General features: G+C 34.7%; 1 pseudogene; it reads right to left on the bottom strand.

The window, feature by feature from the left end:
• Positions 1-22,812, bottom strand: part of LOC133639696 (caskin-1-like) — a 122,489-nt pseudogene that overhangs the window by 39,124 nt on the left and 60,553 nt on the right.

Genomic DNA, 22,812 nt, shown 5'->3' with positions numbered 1-22,812 from the left:
TACTTCACCCCAAAAAATCCACTTTGATATATTTTATAGGGAAAATATTGCATATTTTGTGTGTTTGCCATATAAAAAACTAACTTTCCTTAGACAAAAAGGACATAAAAAAAACATAAAAAAAACATTAAAAACATAAGAACTTAGTGTAAGTAAAAAAAAGTAAAAGTCAAAATAATATTTTTAAAAAAAACATATAAAAAGTGGAATAAAAGAGCAAACAAGTGAAAAGTAACGGGAAAAAGTTACAATATTGACTCTAGTGACACAAAGCTGCCATGCAGGCTGTTTTTTTTCTTTATAGCTGTCAGTGCTCATAAAATAATAATGAATTAAAATCAATTAATTATTGACCTATTCAAGGTGTCAATTACTTCACTTCAAAAAATCCGCTTCGACATATTTTTGGAGGAAAATATTGCATATTTTGTGTGTTTGCCATATAAAAAACTAACTTTCCTTTGACAAAAAGGACATAAAACAAACAAAAAAAAAACCATTAAAAACATAAGAACTTAGTGTAAGTAAAAAAAAGTAAAAGTCAAAATACTATTTAAAAAAAAAAAAAACATATAAAAAGTGGAATAAAAGAGCAAACAAGTGAAAAGTAACGGGAAAAAGTTACAATATTGACTCTAGTGACACAAAGCTGCCATGCAGGCTGTTTTTTTTCTTTATAGCTGTCAGTGCTCATACAATAATGAATTAAAATCAATTAATAATAATAATTATTGACCTATTCAAGGTGTCAATTACTTCACTTCAAAAAATTCACTTTGACATATTTTATAGGGGAAATATTGCATATTTTGTGTGTTTGCCATATAAAAAACTAACTTTCCTTTGACAAAAAGGACATTAAAAACACAAAAACTAAGTGTAAGTAAAAAAGTGCGCTAATTGAGACAGAAGCTTTTTAAAGTCATCATCTGCTTGTTTCTAGAAGACCACCAAGATATAAGCAGGGGTGTCCCAGGGGCCGTTTGCGACCCGCAGCTATTTTAGTGGTCTGCCGCACATTCTAAAAGTACTATTAAAAAAGAAACATAAACATCAAAAGTGTTGATTCTAATAACACAAAGCTGCCATAAAGGCTATTTTATTCTTTAAAACTTGCAATGCTCCAAAAATAATAATGCATCAAAATCAACGTTGACCTATTTAGGGCTCCAATTACCTCACATCAAACATTTAATTTTTGAATTTTTTTTTTGTGAAAAATATTGCATATTTTGTGGGTTTGCTATTAAAAAATCAAAGTTTACTTTGAAAAAAGTGCATAAAACAAACAAACAAAAAACTGTGAAAAAACAATAAAAACTTTATGGGTTAGGGTTACAAATAAGCAATAATTCTGAGGTTATTGAGGGAAGACTCTTAGTTAATGGCTTACTGCTTGTATAATAAGACCATGCAGAATAAGGCATTAATAAGTACTTAATAATGACTAATTAAGAGCCAATATGTTACTAATCTGCATGTTAACAAGCAAATAATAATGGTGAATATGTTCCCCATACTAAAGTGTTACCCATATAAGGGTTAGGGTTACTAATAAACAATAATTCTGAGGTTGTTGAGGGAAGACTCTTAGTTAATGGCTTAATAAGTACTTAATAATGACTAATTAAGAGCCTATATGTTATTAATCTGCATGTTGATAAGCAACTAATTGATGGTGGATATGTTCCCAATACTAAAGTGTTACCCTTATATGTTCCCCTAGTGTCCAAATAACTCTAAATTAAGTCTTTTTAACTTAGAATATGTTCCCCGTACTAAGTGTTACACTTAAATGTTCCCCTAGTGTCCAAATAACTCTAAATTAAGTCTTTGTTACTTAGAATATGTTCCCTATACTAAGTGTTACACTTATATGTTCCCCTAGTGTCCAAATAACTCTAAATTAAGTCTTTGTTACTTAGAATATGTTCCCTATACTAAGTGTTACACTTATATGTTCCCCTAGTGTCCAAATAACTCTAAATTAAGTATTTTTAACTTAGAATATGTTCCCCATACTAAGTGTTACACTTATATGTTCCCCTAGTGTCCAAATAACTCTAAATTAAGTCTTTGTTACTTAGAATATGTTCCCCATACTAAGTGTTACACTTATATGTTCCCCTAGTGTCCAAATAACTCTAAATGAAGTCTTTGTTACTTAGAATATGTTCCCCTAGTGTCCAAATAACTCTAAATTAAGTCCTTTTAACTTAGAATATGTTCCCCTAGTGTCCAAATAACTCTAAATTAAGTCTTTTTAACTTAGAATATGTTCCCCATACTAAGTGTTACACTTATATGTTCCCCTAGTGTCCAAATAACTCTAAATGAAGTCCTTTTAACTTAGAATATGTTCCCCTAGTGTCCAAATAACTCTAAATTAAGTCCTTTTAACTTAGAATATGTTCCCCTAGTGTCCAAATAACTCTAAATTAAGTCCTTTTAACTTAGAATATGTTCCCCTAGTGTCCAAATAACTCTAAATTAAGTCTTTTTAACTTAGAATATGTTCCCCATACTAAGTGTTACACTTATATGTTCCCCTAGTGTCCAAATAACTCTAAATTAAGTCCTTTTAACTTAGAATATGTTCCCCTAGTGTCCAAATAACTCTAAATTAAGTCCTTTTAACTTAGAATATGTTCCCCTAGTGTCCAAATAACTCTAAATTAAGTCTTTATAACTTAGAATATGTTCTCCATACTAAGTGTTACACTTATATGTTCCCCTAGTGTACAAATAACTCTAAATTAAGTCTTTGTTACTTAAAATATGTTCCCCTAGTGTCCAAATAACTCTAAATGAAGTCTTTTTAACTTAGAATATGTTCCCCATACTAAGTGTTACACTTATATGTTCCCCTAGTGTCCAAATAACTCTAAATTAAGTCCTTTTAACTTAGAATATGTTCCCCTAGTGTCCAAATAACTCTAAATTAAGTCATTTTAACTTAGAATATGTTCCCCTAGTGTCCAAATAACTCTAAATTAAGTCCTTTTAACTTAGAATATGTTCCCCTAGTGTCCAAATAACTCTAAATTAAGTCCTTTTAACTTAGAATATGTTCCCCTAGTGTCCAAATAACTCTAAATTAAGTCTTTTTAACTTAGAATATGTTCCCCATACTAAGTGTTACACTTATATGTTCCCCTAGTGTCCAAATAACTCTAAATTAAGTCCTTTTAACTTAGAATATGTTCCCCATACTAAGTGTTACACTTATGTTCCCCTAGTGTCCAAATAACTCTAAATTAAGTCTTTGTTACTTAGAATATGTTCCCCATACTAAGTGTTACACTTATATGTTCCCCTAGTGTCCAAATAACTCTAAATTAAGTCTTTGTTACTTAGAATATGTTCCCCATACTAAAGTGTTACACTTATATGTTCCCCGAGTGTCCAAATAACTCTAAATGAAGTCTGTGTTACTTAGAATATGTTCCCCATACTAAGTGTTACACTTATATGTTCCCCGAGTGTCCAAATAACTCTAAATGAAGTCTGTGTTACTTAGAATATGTTCCCCATACTAAAGTGTTACCCGTATAAGGGTTAGGGTTACTAATAAGCAATAATTCTGAGGTTGTTTAGGGAAGACTCTTAGTTAATGGCTTACTGCTTGTATAATAAGGCCATGCAGAATAAGGCATTATTACGTACTTAATAATGACTAATTAAGAGCCAATATGTTACTAATTTACATGTTAATAAGCAACTAATTAATGGTGAATATGTTCCCCATACTAAAGTGTTACCAAAGATAGATATGAATGATCCCCTCCACTCGGCCCCTGATTTAAAACAATGTATATTTTGCATTGTTTGTCATGATGCAACATAACAAAATGTCCCCGCATGCTTTTGATTTTCTCAGTGGAAAAAGTTAGGACACCCCTGCCTGAAAGCTGACCTCCATGTGGGAGAGTCAGGAGTCAGAAGACGTCTCTGACCGTCGGTGAAAAGTGACCACAAACAGTTGTTTACCTTGACGCCTTCAGCCTGAGCGTTGAGACCCGGCGCGTTCAGGCCGTGCGTGTTGACCCCGGGCGTGGACGCCGGGTGCGGACTGGGCGCAGGTGTGGTCAGAACATGCGTGTTACCTGAGCCCTGCAGGCTGCTGGACGAGCGCACGCTGCCCAGGCTGCCCACGCTGCCGCTGCGCTCGCCGCCTGCAGACACACACACACACACACTCAGGACCGCACTTTCACTTTCATTTTCACTTTCACTTTACCTGCCAGCGGCTTGCGCAGCACCCAGATGTCCTCGCTGGTGCTCTGCTGGCCCAAAGTGGGAGAACCTTGTGGACTCAAGTCTGCGGTGCGAGAACCTGTCACACATGCCAAAAGACACACTACACCTTAGTGGGCATGCGGGGGGGGGGGGGGGGGGGGGGAGGGTCCACAGTGCGGCCCGGGGGCCATTTGTGGACCACAGCTCCTTTTAAGAAGACCATTACAAAAAACAAACATAAAAAAGTGGAATAAAAGAACATAGTGTTGACTTATTAGAGTCAAAGATGGCATGCAGCAATCACAAATATAATAATGAATCAAAATCAGTGTTGTTATGTAATAATGACATTCAAGGCTCCAGTTACTTAACATCCAATATTCCACTTTGAATTGTTGTTGTTTTTTAGGAAAATATCGCTTTTTTTGTGTGTTTGTCGTAAAAACAAACAAAGTTTTCTTGGACAAAACGGCCATAAAACAAACAATAAAAAAAAATAAAAAAAACTTGTAATCAACCTGAAGTTGATTTAGAGACTTAAGTGTTACAAGTAAAAGAAATTAATACTTTTAACACTTTTATGAGTGGGTCCCTTTTGGATCCTCAATCATTTTAGCGTGACTTTTTTTTTTAAAGTTTCACTGCAATGTTATGAATTTTTTTTTACTTTTTTAAGATTCCTATTAATTCACATCAAATATTCCACTTTGACATTTTTTGGGGGGGAAATATTGCATATTTTGTTTTTCTTCCTGTAAAAAACAGGCTTTTCTTGGACAAAAAGGCCATAAAACAAACAAAAAAATAAAAAAAATAAAAAATTATAATCAACCTGAAGTTGATTTAGAGACTTAAGTGTTACAAGTAAAAGAAAATAATACTTTTAACACTTTTATGAGTGGGTCCCTTTTGGATCCACAATCATTTTAGTGTGACTTTTTTTAAATTTTATTTTTAACTTTCCCTGCTCAACAATGTTATGAATTTAGGAAAATATCGCTTTTTTTGTGTGTTTGCCGTAGAAAAAAACGAAGTTTTCTTTGACAAAAAGGCCATAAAACAAACATAAAAAATAAAAAAATAAAAAACTTACAATCAACCCGAAGTTGATTTAGAGACTTAAGTGTTACAAGTAAAAGAAATTAATACTTTTAACACTTTTATGAGTGGGTCCCTTTTGGATCCCCAATCATTTTAATGTGACTTTTTTTTTTAAAGTTTCACTGCAATGTTATGAATTTTTTAAACTTATTTAAGATTCCTATTAATTCACATCAAATATTCCACTTTGACATTTTTTGGGGGGGAAATATTGCATATTTTGTTTTTCTTGCTGTAAAAAACAGGCTTTTATTGGACAAAAAGGCCATAAAACAAACATAAAAAATAATTTAAAAAAAAATTATAATCAACCTGAAGTTGATTTAGAGACTTAAGTGTTACAAGTAAAAGAAAATAATACTTTTAACACTTTTATGAGTGGGTCCCTTTTGGATTCCCAATCATTTTAGTGTGACTTTTTTTAAATTTTATTTTTAACTTTCCCTGCTCAACAATGTTATGAATTTTGGACTTATTTAAGATTCCAATCAATTCACATCAAATATTCCACTTTGACATTTTTTTGGGGGGAAAATATTGCAAATTTAGTTTTTCTTGCTGTAAAAACAAGCTTTTCTTGGACAAAAAGGCCATAAAACAAACATCAAAAACAACAACAACTTGTAATCGACAGATACACGTGACTTAAATGTTAAAAAGTAAAAAAAAAAAAATGTTTGACTTTTTTAAAATACTTTTATGAGTAAATCCCTTTTGGACCAAACTTGAGGGGAACTTAGAGGTTATAAAAAATGTAAATATTGCACTGGTTTTGAAAAGGAAAAATACCAAAATGGCCCCACATGTTATGTTTGTTCAGCGTGGCCCCCAGTGGTAATAAATATAGTCAACATAATATTTATGTTTAATTGTGGCCTATAGTGGTAATAAATATAGTCAACATAATATTTATGTTTAATTGTGGCCTATAGTGGTAATAAATATAGTCAACGTAATATTTATGTTTAATTGTGGCCTATAGTGGTAATAAATATAGTCAACATAATATTTATGTTTAATTGTGGCCTATAGTGGTAATAAATATAGTCAACATAATATTTATGTTTAATTGTGGCCTATAGTGGTAATAAATATAGTCAACATAATATTTCTGTTTAATTGTGGCCTATAGTGGTAATAAATATAGTCAACATAATATTTATGTTTAATTGTGGCCCCCAGTGGTAATAAATATAGTGAACATAATATTTATGTTTAATTGTGGCCTATAGTGGTAATAAATATAGTCAACATAATATTTATGTTTAATTGTGGCCTATAGTGGTAATAAATATAGTCAACATAATATTTATGTTTAATTGTGGCCTATAGTGGTAATAAGTATAGTCAACATAATATTTATGTTTAATTGTGGCCTATAGTGGTAATAAATATAGTCAACATAATATTTATGTTTAATTGTGGCCTATAGTGGTAATAAATATAGTCAACATAATATTTATGTTTAATTGTGGCCTATAGTGGTGATAAATATAGTCAACATAATATTTATGTTTAATTGTGGCCTATAGTGGTAATAAATATAGTCAACATAATATTTATGTTTAATTGTGGCCTATAGTGGTAATAAATATAGTCAACATAATATTTATGTTTAATTGTGGCCTATAGTGGTAATAAATATAGTCAACATAATATTTCTGTTTAATTGTGGCCTATAGTGGTAATAAATATAGTCAACATAATATTTATGTTTAATTGTGGCCCCCAGTGGTAATAAATATAGTGAACATAATATTTATGTTTAATTGTGGCCTATAGTGGTAATAAATATAGTGAACATAATATTTATGTTTAATTGTGGCCTATAGTGGTAATAAATATAGTCAACATAATATTTATGTTTAATTGTGGCCTATAGTGGTAATAAGTATAGTCAACATAATATTTATGTTTAATTGTGGCCTATAGTGGTAATAAATATAGTCAACATAATATTTATGTTTAATTGTGGCCTATAGTGGTAATAAATATAGTCAACATAATATTTATGTTTAATTGTGGCCCCCAGTGGTAATAAATATAGTGAACATAATATTTATGTTTAATTGTGGCCTATAGTGGTAATAAATATAGTCAACATAATATTTATGTTTAATTGTGGCCTATAGTGGTAATAAATATAGTCAACATAATATTTATGTTTAATTGTGGCCTATAGTGGTAATAAGTATAGTCAACATAATATTTATGTTTAATTGTGGCCTATAGTGGTAATAAATATAGTCAACATAATATTTATGTTTAATTGTGGCCTATAGTGGTAATAAATATAGTCAACATAATATTTATGTTTAATTGTGGCCTATAGTGGTAATAAATATAGTCAACATAATATTTATGTTTAATTGTGGCCTATAGTGGTAATAAATATAGTCAACATAATATTTATGTTTAATTGTGGCCTATAGTGGTAATAAATATAGTCAACATAATATTTATGTTTAATTGTGGCCTATAGTGGTAATAAACATAGTCAACATAATATTTCTGTTTAATTGTGGCCTATAGTGGTAATAAATATAGTCAACATAATATTTATGTTTAATTGTGGCCCCCAGTGGTAATAAATATAGTGAACATAATATTTATGTTTAATTGTGGCCTATAGTGGTAATAAATATAGTCAACATAATATTTATGTTTAATTGTGGCCTATAGTGGTAATAAATATAGTCAACATAATATTTATGTTTAATTGTGGCCCCCAGTGGTAATAAATATAGTCAACATAATATTTATGTTTAATTGTGGCCTATAGTGGTAATAAATATAGTCAACATAATATTTATGTTTAATTGTGGCCTATAGTGGTAATAAATATAGTCAACATAATATTTATGTTTAATTGTGGCCTATAGTGGTAATAAATATAGTCAACATAATATTTATGTTTAATTGTGGCCTATAGTGGTAATAAATATAGTCAACATAATATTTATGTTTAATTGTGGCCCCCAGTGGTAATAAATATAGTCAACATAATATTTATGTTTAATTGTGGCCTATAGTGGTAATAAATATAGTCAACATAATATTTATGTTTAATTGTGGCCTATAGTGGTAATAAATATAGTCAACATAATATTTATGTTTAATTGTGGCCCCCAGTGGTAATAAATATAGTCAACATAATATTTATGTTTAATTGTGGCCTATAGTGGTAATAAGTATAGTCAACATAATATTTATGTTTAATTGTGGCCTATAGTGGTAATAAATATAGTCAACATAATATTTATGTTTAATTGTGGCCCCCAGTGGTAATAAATATAGTCAACATAATATTTATGTTTAATTGTGGCCTATACTGGTAATAAATATAGTCAACATAATATTTATGTTTAATTGTGGCCTATAGTGGTAATAAATATAGTCAACATAATATTTATGTTTAATTGTGGCCTATAGTGGTAATAAATACAGTCAACATAATATTTATGTTTAATTGTGGCCTATAGTGGTAATAAATATAGTCAACATAATATTTATGTTTAATTGTGGCCTATAGTGGTAATAAATATAGTCAACATAATATTTATGTGTGATTGTGGCTAAAATTTTGTGCTAGCATTTTTGCTAATTTTATCCAATTAAACCTAAAATTCATGGCTTTTGATACTTGGCGCCATCATAGAAGTATGCAAACGTCTATTATTTGACCATGCTTATGTTAGCATGCTAAAGTTTTGTGCTGGCATTTTTGCTAATTTTATTCATTTAAGCTTAATAATCATGGGTTTTTGATACTTCGCGTCATCATAAAAGTATGCTAACGTCTTTTATTTTACCATGCTAATGTTAGCATGCTAAAGTTTTGTGCTAGCATTTTTGCTATTCTTTTTCCCCTTTAAACCTAATAATCAATGGCTTTTGATACTAAGCACCATCATAGAAGTATGCTAACGTCTTTTATTTTACCATGCTAATGTTAGCATGCTAAAATTTTGTGTTAGCATTTTTGCAAATTTTATTCAATCAAACCTAAAATTCATGGGTTTTGATACTTGGCACCATCATAGAAGTATGCAAACGTCTATTATTTTACCATGCTAATGTTAGCATGCTAAAGTTTTGTGCTAGCATTTTTGCAAATTTTATTAACTTACTGTTAATCATGCTAATGTTAGCATGCTCAAGTTTTGTGCTAGCATTTTTGCTATTTTTTCCCCCTTTAAACCTAATAATCAATGGCTTTTGATACTTGGCACCATCATGGAAGTGTGCTAAGGTCTTTTATTTTACCATGCTAATGTTAGCATGCTAAAGTTTTATGCTAGCATTTTTGCTAATTTTATTCAATCAAACCTAAAATTCATGGGTTTTGAAACTTGGCGCCATCATAGAAGTATGCAAACGTCTATTATTTTACCATGCTAATGTTAGCATGCTAAAGTTTTGTGCTAGCATTTTTGCAAATTTTATTAACTTACTGTTAATCATGCTAATGTTAGCATGCTCAAGTTTTATACTAGCATTTTTGCTATTTTTTTCCCCTTTAAACCTAATAATCAATGGCGTTTGATACTTGGCACCATCATGGAAGTGTGCTAACGTCTTTTATTTTACCATGCTAATGTTAGCATGCTAAAGTTTTATGCTAGCATTTTTGCTAATTTTATCAATTTAAGCTTAATAATCATGGGCTTTGATACTTTGCACCATCATAAACGTATGCTAACGTCTTTCACATTACCGCTAATGTTAGCATGCTTAAGTTTTGTGCTAGCATTTTTGCAATTTTTTTTCCCTTTAAACCTAATAATCAATGGCTTTTGATACCTGGCACCATCATAGAAGTATGCTAACCTCTTTTATTTTACCATGCTAATGTTAGCATGCTAAAGTTTTGTGCTAGCATTTTTTTTCCTTTAAACCTAATAATCAATGGCTTATGATACTTGGCGCCATCATAGAAGTATGCTAACGTCTTTTATTTTACCATGCTAATGTTAGCATGCTAAAGTTTTGTGCTAGCATTTTTGCTATTTTTTTCCCCTTTAAACCTAGTAATCAATGGCTTTTGATGCTTGGCGCCATCATAGAAGTATGCTTACTTTTCCTAAGTTATCATGCTAACATAAGTTTTATGCTAGCATTCAAGCTCATTTTGATCATTTGAAACAAAAATTAATGGGTTTTGAGACATGCTGCCATCTTAGAAGTATGCCAACTCCTAATTTGGCAAGCTAATGTTAGCGTGCTAACATTTATGAGAAATATTTTTCAAATGTTTGTTTGAACATAAAAATCCTGGCTTTGGATACAAGTATCACAAAGCGCTGGCAAATGCTAACAGAAGTACTTTGTGATACAATGAAGTATTCTGTGACGAGGGTTGATCTTAAAGGTGACTAGAAAGTGTACTACTGTATGTACCTGTCGGACTCTGCTGCTCCTGAGAAGTGGAGAGAGGAGGAGCGGGAGGCGGAGGAGGAGGAGTGGAGAGAGAAGGCGGAGAGATGGGAAGTGGAACGTACCCGAAGGAGGAGAAGCGAGGGAGTGCGTGGGGGTGCGGGGGAGGGGAGGGCAGGTGCAGGGGCAGCACTTTGGACGGAGGGTACGGGTGGTGCCCGTTGACCGAGGTCACGGGACACGGGTTGGGCCTGCGTAACAGCAGGGTGTGGCACCGCCGGGAGGGGGAGTGGCCTGGACTCGAGCCAGGAGAGGGGGGAGCGGGGGGGGAGGGGGTGCAAAACAACAACAACAACAACAACAAAATGAAAAGGATCAAAAGAGAATTATTCAGAAGAGAAAATGTCACATCCATATATCCAGAGGGACGCAGCGGCCCAATAAAAACATTTACTTCTACACACGCTTTTTATTGGACGCCATGCACAGCAGGCGCCTGCATCACAAGGCTCAGCCCCTAGTCATGTGATCAACTAGTCATGTGAACAACTAGTCTCGTGACCAACTAGTCTTGTGACCAACTAGTCATGTGACCAACTAGTATTGTGACCAACTAGTCTTGTGACCAACTAGTCATGTGACCTAATAGTCATGGGATCAACTAGTATTGTGACCAACTAGTCTTGTGACCAACTAGTCTTGTGACCAACTAGGCATGGGACCAACTAGTCATGTGACCTAATAGTCATGGGATCAACTAGTCGTGTGAACAACTAGTCTCGTGACCAACTAGTCTTGTGACCAACTAGTCATGTGACCAACTAGTATTGTGACCAACTAGTCTTGTGACCAACTAGGCATGGGACCAACTAGTCATGTGACCTAATATTCATGGGATCAACTAGTCTTGTGACCAACTAGTCTTGTGAACAACTAGTCATGGGACCAACTAGTCATGTGACCTAATAGCAGAGGTGGGACCAAGTCATTGCTTTGCAAGTCACAAGTAAGTCTCAAGTCTTTGCCCTCAAGTCTCGAGTCAAGTCCCGAGTCAAGACAGGCAAGTCCCGAGTCAAGTCCAAAGTCAAGACTGGAAAGTCTCAAGTCGAGTCCCAAGTCCTGCATTTTGAGTTTCGAGTCCTTTCAAGTCCTTTTAACCACAGACTAATATTTTTACACAGATTGTGTATGCTTTTAAAACGCTGTATTTATTTATTAAAACAAGTGCATTTGAAATTGCAAGAAAAAAAATAGTGCTGACATTGCAATTCATAATAGCACTGTTAACAGTAATTTTAATAGTTTAAACACTTTTAAACATTTAACTCATTCCTTTACAGAATAAACACATTTGCAAAAACAAACATTAACATAATATTGGTTGTATTTTATGAAAATAATATTACCACAGAGTTGAGAAGGAGCAAAGATCTTCAATATTTGTATGTGAAAATCACAAATAAATCCTCTGGGGGAGGATGACGCCCCTACAGGGGTTTGGTTTACAAACTTTCAGCACCACCTAAAACAAAATTCACCAGCCGCCACTGATGATGATGCATTCTCATTTTAGGCAAAATATAAGACAATACTTTCTTAACAGTATAATTGTAACCAGGAATAAGTCTTCAAGTAACAATATTCAAATACTAACATTGTTGGGTAAAACAGCATTTCGTTTTATTCTGAATGTAGTGAAACAAATTGGTGGTTTTAGCTGATATAAAGACTTTCAGGTGTTTATATATGTTTAAGTATTTGGCAGACGCTTTTATCCAAAGCGACATACATAAAAAATACATACATAACAATCACTGTAAACATGATCATTTAAGGGAAGAATGTAATACAAAATATCAATACAAAGTGTCAAGACAGAATACACTCTCTGCTGCTGCAGCAACAGAGATACAGTCTATAGGTCCCTAAGATATATAGATATCTAATGACACATACTGTACATATACATTCACTGTAAAAACATACATATACACATACTGTACATATACATTCACTGTACAAACACACACATACACATACTACACATACATTCACTGTACAAACACACACATACATATACTGTACATATACATTCACTGTACAAACACACATTTACACATACTGTACATATACATTCACTGTTCAAACACACATACTGTATACACATACTGTACATATACATTCGCTGCACACACATATACACATACTGTACATATACATTCACTGTACAAGCACACATACACATACTGTACATATACAAGTACATATGCACACATACACTCATGCACATAATCACGTTTCATCAAACATATATTAACGTTGTTGCCCTAGGGTAAACTGGGTATAACACATGGCACACTGACAAAGCTTAACCTATTGTTACTATAACAATCTACAAGGTTAAGGTTGCTTCTCTTTCTTCCCCTCCATTTTTCTGCATTCTTTCGTATCTCAAGTTATCATTACGTATATGTATTGTTGCATTTGAACAATTGTATTGTTGATAATAAAGGTAAAGTACTGGTATTGTTTATTATCAATAGCACTATTTCTATTGGTATTCATATTGCTCCATTTTTAGTGTAATAATGCTCATTGTCATTTCTGTATTTTTATTTTTATTTTCGCTAACTGCTTATTTGCTATTACTTTTACCATCATATTTGTACATGTCGTATTTGCTGATGTTGCTCTGTTGTTGTTGTTGTTGTTTTTGTCTCTCTGTCTAATCCCCCTCTTGTCCCCACAATTCCCCCCTCTGTCTTCCTTTTTCTCTCTTTCTATCCCCTCCTGCTCCGGCCCGGCTGCACCAAATGATAATATAAATACATTTAATAAAGTCAAAATACAAGTAAGGCAACAAGAGAAGTATCCTACACTTCTCTTTTGTAAAGTAAATCTGAACAGCCGATATGGGCATATACATCTGCTATATGATTTGCCCGAGAAGCTGGGCAGGACATTATTTAAAAAAAAAAATAAAAAAAATAAAAAAGATATCTAATGAATTCATACATTGTTTATGTAGGATATAGGCATGTATATATAACCTAATCATATTGTTTCTTCAATTTAAAAATAGCTTACCGGTTTTTCCCCCTTCTCTGGGATTATATTCCCAGTTTTGATCTCGGACGTCTGGTCACTTATAGCGTATAAGAATATTATATTACTGTTAAGCAAACTATGAATAATAAAACTTGCCAAAACATGTGTCCGTTATCATAGCTACACGTATGACAAAAAAACGCGTGAAAATCAGTGGTATTCAGTGAGGTAAAATGAATTAAATGCGCTGACAGTTCATTGCTCCTGACAAATGAATTGCACTGAGTGGAGCGGATCACCACTCCAAGATGGCGGCCCCGCGTCTCGTCTGCGCCAGTAGGCAGTAGCGCTCGATGCTGCGTACCCTTAAAACATGTCTATGGTTATAACGTTAGCAGTGAGTTTACAGCCTCACTGATTTAACTATACAGCAAATAAAAGTCATGTTACTTAGCCAATAAACGTTATCTTACATTCAAAACTTACCCTTCTTTGGGCAACTTCAAATGTCGAACGAAGTTGGAAGTTGTGCGTCTCCGTCTGTAATATTCGAACTGCGTGATTTGCATACGCAATTCGTTTTTTGTTGACCAAGTCGTAGTTTTTATACCCGAACGAAACCAACTTTGGCATAATTGTTTCTCTCTGCCGCATTGTTTGACAACTCTTGTTCGGTGGTTGTCCTGCAATTTGATTGGATGAATGCTGTGTGATGAAAACAACGTACAACTAATTTGATTGGCTGTTGTACTGACAGCACACCAGCTGACAGGCAGCACACACGCTGATAGACAGACAGACACGTACAAAATGAAAGATACGGAGCGCTCCCAAATAACTTTTTAAGCTTTGGGTTTTGGGGAAAGTAGCAAGTCATGTCAAGTCAAAAGGCTCAAGTCCAAGTGAAGTCACAAGTCATTGATGTTAAAGTCTAAGTCGAGTTGCAAGTCTCTTTACATTTTGTCAAGTCGAGTCTAAAGTCATCAAATTCATGACTCGAGTCTGACTCGAGTCCAAGTCATGTGACTCGAGTCCACACCTCTGCCTAATAGTCATGGGATCAACTAGTATTGTGACCAACTAGTCTTGTGAACAACAAGTCATGGGATCAACTAGTCATGTAACCAACTAGTCATGAGACCAACTAGTCATGGGACCAGCTACTTATAAGACCAACTAGTGTTGTGACCAACTAGTCATGGGACCAACTAGTCATGTGACCAGCTAGTCTTGTGACCAACCAGTCTTGTGACCAACTAGTCTTGTGACCAACTAGTCATGGGACCAACTTGTCATGTGACCAACTAGTCTTGTGACCAACTAATCATGGGACCAACTAGTCTCGTGACCAACTAGTCAGGGGACCAACTAGTCATAAGACCAACTAGTCATGGGACCAACTACTTATAAGACCAACTAGTCTTGTGACCAACTAGTTATGTGATCAACTAGTCTTGTGACCAACTAGTCATGGGACCAACTAGTTATAAGACCAACTAGTCTTGTGACCAACTAGTCATGTGACCAACTACTCATAAGACCAAATAGTCATGGGACCAACTAGTCGTGTGACCAAGTAGTCATGGGACCAACTAGTCTTGTGTCTAGCTAGTCATGGGACCAACTACTTATACGACCAACTAGTCTTGTGACCAACTAGTCTTGTGACCAACTAGTCACAGGACCAACAAGTAATACGACCAACTAGTCTTGTGACCAACGAGTCATGGGACCAACTACTTATAAGACCTACTAGTCTTGTGACCAACTAGTCATGTGACCAACTAGGCATGGGACCAACTAGACATGGGGCCTACTAGTCACGTGACCAACTAGTTATAAGACCAACTAGTCATGTGACCAACTAGTCATGGGGCCAACTAGGCATGGGACCAACTAGTCATAAGACCAACTAGTCATGGGACCAACTAGTCGTGTGACTAACAAGTAATAGGGCCAACTAGTCACTGGACCAACCAGTCATACGACCAACTAGTCTTGTGACCAACAAGTCATGGGACCAACTACTTATAAGACCAACTAGTCTTGTGACCAACTGGTCATGGGACTAACTAGTTATAATACCTACTAGTCTTGTGACCAACTGGTCATGTGACCAACTAGTCTTGTGACCAACTAGGCATGGGACCAACTAGTCACATGACCAACTAGTTTTAAGACCAACTAGTCTTGTGACCAACTAGGCATGGGACCAACTAGTCATAAGACCAACTAGTCTTGTGACCAACTAGGCATGGGACCAACTAGTCACATGACCAACTAGTTATAAGACAAACTAGTCTTGTGACCAACTAGGCATGGGACCAACTAGTCATAAGACCAACTAGTCTTGTGACCAACTAGTCATGGGACCAACTAGTATTGTGACCAACTAGTCTTGTGATTAACTAGGCATGGTACCAAGTAGTCATGGGGCCAACTAGTCACAGGACCAACTAGTCATACGACCAACTAGTTTTGTTACCAACTAGTCATGGGACCAACTAGTTATAAGACCAACTAGTCATGTGACAGACTAGTTATAAGTACTACTAGTCTTGTGACCAACTAGGCATGGGACCAACTAGTCATGTGACCAACTAGTCATGGGATCAACTATTCATAAGACAAACTAGTCATGGGACCAACTAGTATTGTGACCAACTAGTCATGGGAACAACTAGTCTTGTGACCAACTAGTCATGGGGCCGACTAGTCTTGTGACGAACTAGTCATGAGACCAACTAGTCATAAGACAAACTAGTCATGGGACCAACTAGTATTGTGACCAACTAGTCATTGGACCAACTAGTCTTGTGACCAACTAGTCTTGTGGTTAACTAGGCATGGTACCAACTAGTCATGGGACCAACTAGTCACGGGACCAACTAGTCATGGGACCAACTAGTTATAGGACCAACTAGTCTTGTGACCAACTAGTCTTGTGACCAACTAGTCATGTGACCAACTAGTCTTGTGACCAACTAGTCATGGGACCAACTAGTTATAAGAACTACTAGTCTTGTGACCAATTGGCATGGGCCAACTAGTCACATGACCAACTAGTCATGGGATCAACTAGTATTGTGACCAACTAGTCATGGGACCAACTAGTCTTGTGACTAACTAGTCATGGGACCAACTACTTATACGACCAACTAGTCTTGTGACCAACTAGTCATGGGGCCAACTAGTCACAGGACCAACTAGTCATACGACCAACTAGTCTTGTGACCAACTAGTCATGGGACCAACTACTTATAAGACCAACCAGTCTTGTGACCAACTAGTTATACGACCTACTAGTCTTGTGACCAACTAGTCATGTGACCAACTAGTCATAAGACCAACTAGTCTTGTGACCAACTAGTCATGGAACCAACTAGTCTTGTGACCAACTAGTCATGGAACCAACTAGTCATGGGACCAACTAGTCTTGTGACCAACTCCCCAAAATACACAGTGATTTACCAATGCCTCCATTTGCAAACTTTAGGCTGTAGAAACTTCCAGATGTGGCTGAGAGTGTGAGCCATGTCTCTGTGCACTTCATTCCTTCTATTTGTGTCACGCCTGCAGGCAAAAAGCAGGGCAAAGTGTGTAGAGGTGGACTTATATTGGCACGTTTTAATCCCCATGATAATAAGACGGTGGAACAGAACCACCAGAAAAGTGTACAAACCACAATAATTAACATGTTATTTAATACCTAAGCGTTGTCAATCAAAACTGAGTATTATTATCACTGTAAAGGCAGAATACAAAATATTTTAAAATTCTTAATTGAAAAAAGGGAAAAAAATAAATAAATAAAAAGGCACATTTTATTAACTTTTTAGATTTTTTTATAGAAAAAAATTAATGTATAAAAAATAATACCCAAGGTTATTGCGTAAAGGCACATTTTAAGTTAAAAATATAAAAATATGTAAACATGTTTTATATATATATACAGTATATATATATAATGTATATATATACATATATATATATATATATATATATATATATATATACACATATGTGTATATATATCTTTATATATATATATATATATATACAAAGATATACACACACATATATATATATATATATATATACACATATATACCGTAATTTCCGGACTATAAGCCGCTACTTTTCCCCCTCGTTCTGGTCCCTGCGGCTTATACAAGGGTGCGGCTTATTTACGGCCTGTTCTTCTCCGACACCGACGAAGAGGATTTCGCTGGTTTTAGTACGCAGGAGGAAGACGATGACACAATGATTAAAGACTGACTTTTCATATAGCGGTAGGCTGGTTATTTTGATAACGTACAGGCGAGCACTTTGTATTACTTTGCACCGTTGTATTATTTGTACTCTGCACGAATGCTGTTCGCCTTGTCAAAGATGTGAAAGTTTGATTGAATGATTGAAAGATTTATAGTTAATAAATGGGACGCTTTGCGTTCCCAAACAGTCATCTCTGTCCCGACAATCCCCTCCGTGGTAGCAGGAACCCCTATATACTACGCTAATTACACATCAAAACCCTGCGGCTTATAGTCGGGTGCGGCTTATATATGGAGCAATCTGTATTTTCCCCTAAATTTAGCTGGTGCGGCTTAGAGTCAGGTGCGGCTTATAGTCCGGAAATTACGGTATATATTAGGGCTGCAACAACTAATCGATTAAATCGATTATAAAAATAGTTGCCGATTAATTTAGTCATCGATTCGTTGGATCTATGCTATGCGCATGCGCAGAAGCTTTTAAAAAAAAATAAAAAAATTATTATTATTATTTTTAATTTTTTTTAAATAAACCTTTATTTATAAACTGCAACATGTACAAACAGCTGAGAAAAAATAATCAAAATAAGTATGGTGCCAGTATGCTGTTTTTTTAAAATAAAATACTGGAAAGGATAGAAATGTAGTTTGTCTCTTTTATCCGATTATTAATCGATTAATCAAAGTAATAATCGACAGATTAATCGATTATCAAATTAATCGTTAGTTGCAGCCCTAATATATATATATATATATATATATATATATATATATATATATATATATATATATATATATATATATATATATATATATATATATATATATACACACACATATACATAAAGTGAAGTGAAGTGAATTATATTTATATAGCGCTTTTTCTCTAGTGACTCAAAGCGCTTTACATAGTGGAACCCAATATCCAAGTTACATTTAAACCAGTGTGGGTGGCACTGGGAGCAGGTGGGTAAAGTGTCTCGCCCAAGGACACAACGGTAGTCACTAGGATGGCGGAAACGGGGATCGAACCTGGAACCCTCAAGTTGCTGGTACGGCCACTCTACCAACCGAGCTATACCGCCCGGGGGAAAATAAGTTAAAAAGACACTTAATGTATAAGTATAAACATTTATGAAAGAAGAGACCATTTATGATAGCGGTCTTGTGATGATGTCACCACATTGTGCAGCTGTTAGTGACACATGTATGTGATAAAAGGTTTGCTTTGTGATCCAGGCCTCTGCAGATCTTCCACTTTCACCCCACAGACAAGACAGTAAACTAGATGTGGACAACATGACAACACAAGTTTGGATAATTGATTATTGGTGAGATTGATTAAAAACACATTAATAGTTGTGGTGATGGTAGACGTTTCATGTTGTCCACTCTCAATATAACATGCAGGGTTTTATTCCCAGTAGGATGATGTCGTGGGAAGGATAGAGAGAGGGAAGAGGAAGAATAGAGAGAGGGAAGAGGAAGAAGGCTTGAAGAGATGTTTATGTGGGTCAACCTGGGATTGACAGTGAAGGAATGGACTTCTAATAGTGTCTAATGATCAGCTGTGGCTAGTTAATACACACACACACACACACACACGCACACACACACACACACACACACACACACACACACTCACTCACTCACTCACGCACACACACACACACACACACACACACACACACACACACACACACACACACACACACACACACACACACACACAGCTGTGGTGTGGGTGGTTACCTGCCCTCTTGATGACTTCCACCATGTTGGAGGGGAAGTAGCCCACACGGTCATTTCCTGTACGGTTGTCATGAATGCAACCCTTCCATCGGCCATCTGAGTGCTGCTCCAACACCTGCCAACACACACCATTATTAACAATAACCATAATCACATCATTATTAACAATAACCATAATCACACCATTATTAACAATAACCCTAATCACACCATTATTAACAATAACCATAATCACACCATTATTAACAATAACCATAATCATAATCACACCATTATTAACAATAACCATAATCACACCATTATTAACAATAACCATAATCATAATCACACCATTATTAACAATAATCATAATCACACCATTATTAACAATAATCATAATCACACCATTATTAACATAAACCATAATCATAATCACACCATTATTAACAATAACCATAATCACACCATTATTAACAATAACCATAATCATAATCACACCATTATTAACAATAATCACAATCACAGCATTATTAACAATAACCATAATCACAGCATTATTAACAATAATCATAATCACACCATTATTAACAATAACCATAATCACACCATTATTAACAATAACCATAATCATAGTCACACCATTATTAACAATAACCATAATCACACCATTATTAACAATAATCACAATCACACCATTATTAACAATAACCATAATCACACCATTATTAACAATAACCATAATCACACCATTATTAACAATAACCATAATCACACCATTATTAACAATAACCATAATCATAATCACACCATTATTAACAATAACCATAATCACACCATTATTAACAATAATCATAATCACACCATTATTAACAATAATCATAATCACACCATTATTAACATAAACCATAATCATAATCACACCATTATTAACAATAACCATAATCACACCATTATTAACAATAACCATAATCATAATCACACCATTATTAACAATAATCACAATCACACCATTATTAACAATAACCATAATCACAGCATTATTAACAATAATCATAATCACACCATTATTAACAATAACCATAATCACACCATTATTAACAATAACCATAATCATAGTCACACCATTATTAACAATAACCATAATCATAGTCACACCATTATTAACAATAACCATAATCACACCATTATTAACAATAATCACAATCACACCATTATTAACAATAACCATAATCACAGCATTATTAACAATAATCATAATCACACCATTATTAAAAATAACCATAATCACACCATTATTAACAATAACCATAATCATAGTCACACCATTATTAACAATAACCATAATCACACCATTATTAACAATAATAAAAATCACACCATTATTAACAATAATCATAGTCACACCATTATTAACAATAACCATAATCACACCATTATTAACAATAACCATAATCATAGTCACATCATTATTAACAATAACCATAATCATAATCACACCATTATTAACAATAATCACAATCACACCATTATTAACAATAACCATAATCACACCATTATTAACAATAATCACAATCACACCATTATTAACAATAACCATAATGACAGCATTATTAACAATAATCATAATCACACCATTATTAACAATAACCATAATCACAGCATTATTAACAATAACCATCATCACACAATTATTAACAATAACCATAATCATAATCACACCATTATTAATAACCATAATCATAATCACACTATTATTAACAATAACCAGAATCATAATCGCACCATTAATAACAATAATCATAATCACAGCATTATTAACAATAACCATAATCATAATCACACCATTATTAACAATAATCATAATCACAATCACAGCATTATTACAATAATCATAATCACCATTCAATTGAATATAAGTTGAAAAGGATTTGTTGTATTGTGTTTTTATTGACCATTTACACCAGTGATTTTCAACCACTGTGCCGCGGCACACTAGTGTGCCGTGAGATATTGCCTGGTGTGCCGTGGGACATTATGTAACTTAACCTAATTGGTCCAAAAAATATTTTTTGCAAATCAATAATCATAATAATGTGCCGTTGTCTAGTGCCTGTGCTGTGTAGCGCTTGGCAGGGTAATCTTGTAATACTCCATACCAGTAGGTGGCAGCAGGTAGTTCATTGCTTTGTAGAAGTCGGAACGCGTCGAGGATGGTTTGTCGTGATCCCAATATGCAGAGCACAGCGGGAGACAGTGTGCAGGTAAAAAGGTATGTAACGCTTAAACCAAAAATGACTAAAAGGCACTGAAGCATAGGAATGGCTATGTAAAACAAAAGTAAAACTGAACTGGCTACAAAGTCAACAAAAACAGAATGCTGGACGACAGCAAAAACTTACAGCGTGTGGAGCAAAGACGGCGTCCACAAAGCACATCCCGTACATTACATGACAAATAAACAATGTCCCCACAAAGAAGGATAGCGTACGCACAACTCAAATAGTCTTGATTGCGAAAACAAAGCAGGTGCGGGCAATAGCACTCAAAGGAAGGCGTGAAGCTGCTATAGGAGAACACCAACAAAACAGGAAGGGTCACCAAAATAACAGCGCAAGACAGGGACTAAAGCACGACACACAGGAAACAACAACAACAAACTCAAAATAAGGCACGACAACCTGGTGGAGTTTAATTTTTTAACCTTTTCTGCTGGTGGTGTGCCTCCGTATTTTTTTAATTAAAAAAATGTGCCTTGGCTCAAAAAAGGTTGAAAAACACTGATTTACACAAAGTGACAACTTCACTGCTTGTGTGTGTAATATCACATTCAAGCCTCCAAACAAGTGCTTCTGCAGAGCATGGGGGAAGGAGTGTGTCTACTGTGGAAAGGGGAGTGGGGGTGGGGGTGGGGGTGAGGGTGGGAGTGGGACCTATTTGTACCGTAATAATGTCCCCGGCTTTGATGTTGAGGCTGGTGAGGTCGTAGTTGTTGCAGTAATCCTTCAGCGCTCGCACCTGCATGGCGGCCGACGCGTCTGCAAGA

Source organism: Entelurus aequoreus, linkage group LG22, assembly GCF_033978785.1.
Source record: "Entelurus aequoreus isolate RoL-2023_Sb linkage group LG22, RoL_Eaeq_v1.1, whole genome shotgun sequence".
Classification (NCBI taxonomy): domain Eukaryota; kingdom Metazoa; phylum Chordata; class Actinopteri; order Syngnathiformes; family Syngnathidae; genus Entelurus; species Entelurus aequoreus.
This window is presented reverse-complemented; position numbering and strand designations above follow the sequence as displayed.